Source organism: Sinocyclocheilus rhinocerous, unplaced genomic scaffold (assembly GCF_001515625.1).
Source record: "Sinocyclocheilus rhinocerous isolate Xijiao unplaced genomic scaffold, SAMN03320098_v1.1 scaffold775, whole genome shotgun sequence".
In the NCBI taxonomy this organism is placed as follows: Eukaryota; Metazoa; Chordata; class Actinopteri; order Cypriniformes; family Cyprinidae; genus Sinocyclocheilus; species Sinocyclocheilus rhinocerous.
In genome coordinates, this window is record NW_015645553.1 from 24,511 (window position 1) to 30,257 (window position 5,747).

Consider the following 5,747-nt stretch of genomic DNA (forward strand, 5'->3'; position numbering starts at 1 on the left):
CTATGTTACAGACTTTTCATTAAGACCCTAAAGAATCATATCAACTTGTGGAAAATGGGCATCATATGACCCCTTTAAAGAAAATAGTTCATAGTAATCTTGAAACTGGAAAAATCTCTTTATTATAGATAAAAATGCACACACACACATAAAATAAAATAAATATATATTTTATGTATTAATAAATTAAAAAATATATATATTATTTAAATGATTCATAATTTTTAAAAAACCCATAATCTTAAAAAACTAAAAAAGTCAGAAAATTGATTATCACTTCATTAAAGATCATCAGTGCATTGTTTGACAGTTTGACTAAGTATGCTAGAGGTGGAAAATGTCAGTTTGGGTTGCACATGGTTATGTAAAATAAACAAATAAATTGACATGAAATATTAATTTAAGTGATCTTGGCATTTTACTTTAGATTAACTTAAGAATAAACAGTTCGTGACAGCATAGAAAATAATCTGCCCAGCAGCAATATTAATTTGTGTATTATTATTATTATTATTATTATTGTTTAAATCTGATAGAGGTCTTGAGTTTGAACTCTTCTGCTTGTTACAGTGTATATAGGTGTCTTATGTCATGATGATGATGATCTGTTGGTTTCTGCCTTTGCTGAACAGGCGTTTCTGGGGCAGCTAATATTCGGGGAGACACACGTGGCTCTGTGGTGGGTGGGCATCTCTCTCACTCTCTCCGGTCTTCTGGTGCTTCATCACACATCGCCCAACCTCACCCAATCACACGACAGCAAGAGAGAATGAGGCCGCGTTAACGTGCACGCGCAACGACACTGCTGCATTATTAGATGAGTTCAGTGTGAAACATATCAGAAAACACTAATATCACCACTTTTCAAACCGTATGTGGGTCCAACTTCTCTAAGACACACAAACCTCCTACAGTCTTTTATTTTGGTTTGCTTCGCTGCACAAGTGTTGCTCGAAATATTTGAGGTTAAACGTGAAAACGGAGAGATTGAAATGTTCTCGCAGCCGTAAATCTACTGTCATGCCAAAGATCCATTTAAATATATATATATATAAATTTTTTTATTTATATTTATTATTAAAATAGGAAATGTTAAAGATCCATAAAATATAATTATAATATAATATAATTAAAAACAACCGTTGCATTAATCTACATCACTGTTAATGTGGTGGGTGAATTTTTCATATTTCACATCAATATCAGTTGAAAATTTTTTTTTAATAAAGAATATGAAGCTTGTTTTAGGACAATTAAAAAAGGAATAGATTAAAAAAAATTAAAATTGCAGGAAAAGTAACATCAACGACGTGCTAATGGCAGCATTTTCACTTTTGAGTGAAATAATGCAAAATATAATTAATTTTTTTCTTTTGAAATATGAGCTTGACCTGAAAGGTTTCATGAGATTTATCTAGTAAAATATTTTTTTCCCATTTTTTTTTCTTTGCTCCAAAATGTAAAAGTTGCCAATTGATTAGACAGCAGTGTTATTTTACTTTATTTACTATTGTAATTTTTTGCTAATATTTGGAATTAGATTTTATTTTTATATTTTCCATTTCCATTTTAATTTTAGTTAAAGTTTTTTTTTTTTTTTTTTAAATATGTATAGTTTTTATTCATTTTTATTGATTAGTTTTAGTTTATTTTTTGTTATTTCGGTACTTCAAATTAACCTAAATAAAAATTAAAAACTAAACGCCTTGGCAACTAGTTGAAGTAAAACAAAATTTTTTTTAATGGTTATATTATTTTAAGTAACAGAAATGTTTTAATGGTTTTAGTTAGCCAACCATGTTCGACAAACAAACCAATAAATCAATAATAAATACATAAATCAACAAACAGATACTTAAATCGATAAATATTATTTAATTTCAATAAAAAAGTCGTTTTCCACTCTCTGACCCACATATCCGATCGCAGCTTTCTTATCCTTCAATCTGTCTCACGCCCTCAGTGACATCACTTCCTTCAGTCTCCCAGAGGGTCAGGTACTGATTAAAGCTGTGGTTCCCCGCATGCATTTTTTTCATGCATCATCATCATCATCATCCTCCAGCACTGTGAGCACTGCGTGTGGCAGGAGACATGCAATAATAACACCAAACCTCTCCAAATGTTGGCATTCTACATTCTTTAGCAGAAGATGCTTTTCCCAAATATGCCACATGACTTATGCATGCAAACATCCAGTGATGTGAGAGCAAAGACACTTTCTGTAGCTGTACGAATGATCGCAAACCAAAACCTGTTCTTCAGCCCCTTCTGCAGACACAGAAACTTACCAGGATGATGCAATGCTGGAAACCAACACGTCTAATCTGATGCATTTCCTAGTGAAGAAAGATAATTTAGCTTGTTTGTAAAAATGTGCACTATAAGATCAGTAGAGCATGTATGAAGAAAATCAGCTTTGCTTTCATGTTGACTTTGTAGCTCCTTACCAAACCACCTAGACCAGGTGGAAACCACGTTAAACGACCTGCTTTATCTGGATCTTCCAGGACACTGAAGCAGATTTAGCAGGTCATTACTGGAGGGGGCTAAAGGACGAGGTCAAGGTCTTGTACTTCCTGTGAATTATTCTAGTTCTTCCTGTGTTATGAGTCTCAATTGGGCGCATGAACCCAGAGACTCATAGAGCAGCTAAATATGGTAGATATTACTAAAATAAACATGGACCGAATGCATTCCAACATAATGTGATGTTATAATGTGGTGTTATGAAGTCCCTGGCAATGTGACGCCATCTGTGTTTAATGTTAACAACATCCATCCTTGTCATGAGCCCATTATTTGCAAATAATGTTTCATTTTGTTATAATTAGGCGTGATGAACATTCAGGTAACTGTTAAAGGATTTACAGTAACTTTCTGTACGTCTGAACAATGACACTAAATTTACACTTAATTACAGCTGTCACCATAGTAACTATAGAATGTAGTATTATGATTAAAATATTAATTATTTGGCTTGTAGGTGGGCATTCCTTTTGTGTCATTATGATTAAAGGATTAGTTCAGCCAAAAATTAGATTTGCTGAAAATGTAGTTTACTCAATCTCAGGCCATCCAAGATGTAGATTAGTTTGTTTCTTCATCAGATTTAGAGAAATGCAGCATTGCATCACTTGCTCACCAGTGGATGCTCTGCAGTGAATGGGTGCCGTCAGAATGAGAGTCCAAACAGCTGATAAAAACATCACAATAATCCACACCAGTCCATCAGTTAACCTTAATTAATCTTGTAAAGTGAAAAGCATCAAGGCATTTTTAACTTCAGACTATCCTTTCTGATTAAAATATAATAGTTCATAATCCATAATTACGCTTCCTCCAGTGAAAAAGACCATCTACTGTTGTCCTCTCACATCAAAATCCACTGCATATTTGTTTATTCTATTTCCATTGGCTGCATGGACCTGTTTATTAGATGGGATTCATTCACATACTAAGTGTTATACGTACATATACAGTGGGTACGGAAAGTATTCAGACCCCCTTAAATTTTTCACTCTTTGTTATATTGCAGCCATTTGCTAAAATCACAATCATTCTGTATCTGTAATAGTATGGTGTAACCTGGGGAAAATTAAAATAAAGTGAGGGGAAAAAAAATCCACCGCTTATTTGTTTAGAGCTGTTTTGGCTTGTAAACGGTGCTTGATTTGTGCAACTTCTCTCCTGATTCAGACCAGATTACTTTTTTTTACTGGATGCAAAATTATGGATAGAGGACTCATATTTTAGCCCAAAGTAATGGTTTAAAGTTAAAACATCTTAATGATGGATTTTTTAAATTACAAATATGCAAACATTTTGCTTCTCAAGATGTTAACCGATGGACTGGAGTGGTGTGGATTATTGTGGTTTTTATCAGCTGTTTGGACTCTCATTCTGACGGCACCCATTCACTGCAGAGCATCCATTGGTGAGCAAGTGATAAAATGCTAAATTTCTCTACATCTGATGAAGAAAGAAACTCATCTACATCTTGGATGGACTGAGAGTGAGTACTTGAATTAGCTCAGCAAATTTTCATCTTTGTCTAAACTGCTACTAGAACTAAAATATTCATATTTGGCATTATATACTGCAGTATTAGGGACCAAATGAAAAAAATAGTGCATTTGGGGGCCTATGTTACAAATTGCTATGACCTGTTACTCTTAAAGAAAGTAAGTGAAGGGATAAATGAAAGTAACTCAACCATCATGTTATAATATCTGTCTCATTCATGTTAATTAGCGTACGGCATCAGTTTATGTAACTGTCACCGTGTAAATCACAGGCCACATTTATAAATGTGTAAATAGTTTTATTATTTAATGGACAAACTAGTGCTCTGTAAACTCAGCTAAATGAAATGATACTACACGAGTGATTCATTAAACTGCTATGAAGTGTTTTGTGCGATTCTTTCATTGTTATCAATAATTGAAGACAAATGAGCATGAACCGGCTCGAGTTGAAATGATATTAGATGATACTCAAACTGCTATATAATCTTTTTAGATAACTGAATATGTGGACTACGGAAGCCTGTTTTTCACCACAAAATAAAAAATAAATAAAAAAACTGACTTTTTATCTCCTCAAAGTTTGAGTTTACATCTCGAAATTCTATTTTCCTCAGCATTCTGAGTTTATATTGCAGTTGCAACAATATATCTCACAATTCTGTTACTATCTTGCAATTCTGACATTTCCTCAGAAATGCAAGAAAAAAAGTCTGAATTGTGATGAAAATGTTGAAATTAACTTTTTATTTATTTTTTATCCCATGGCGAAAGAAAGCTTCCGTAGTAGACTTGTGAAGATTAGATTTTTTTCATAACCATCAAAAGACAACAAAGAGGAGAAAACACCACATTGGAAAAACAACAGAAAGAGGAATTTATTGAATTGACTTTCAAAGTGAAAGCGACCCGAAACACCCAAAACTGCATTAAGATATTGATATTTTTAAAATACATGCACAACATAAAGCAAAGATGAAAAAAAGACAGAATAAATTGAAAACAGGCAAAAGATTGTGCAAAGAAAATGGAAAAAGAAACGGCGGTCCTTTACATCAGGCCTGTGAACAGCAGTGATTATGAGCGACCCGTAGAGTCCCGACGGGAAATACTGATCCAACAGCAGAGCCGTCAAACACTTCAATGCATTGAAATCCAACCAACAAACTTTCAGTCATAAGCAGCAAAGTGAGGCCTCCAAACCACATGACCCGACATCATTGTGCTGAAGGATAAACAAGCCAGAGAGAGCCAGCTGTCAGTCCCCACAGTTTGACAGCTTTCGAGGCTGCAGACGCTGAACTTCTGATGGTCTGAGCTGGATTTAGAAGAGAAGCAGGATTGATAAGAACATGATGTGAACCTGAGGAGTCCCAGGACGAAGACAGCAGCCGTCTGGATTCAGGAAGACCGAGCTCGTGCTCAAATACTGTAGTGACACCGTTACTGAAATCCATGAGCACCACTGCCGAGAGACCACACGAAGAACGGCTGAAAGTATTGCAAATGTTGTATTACAGTCATAAACGTATTTCTAGGCCTGTAATGAGCTACTGCATTCAGAAATGAATTAGATTAATCTCATAAAACATGTTTAAAACACCATATTTCATCCCAAAATCAACAGAAAAAAATGTTTAGCAAAGAATTACCAGGCAAAAGGCACAGATATTATTTTCAAAACAACTAATGAAAATCTATTATTTTAATGATATATATATA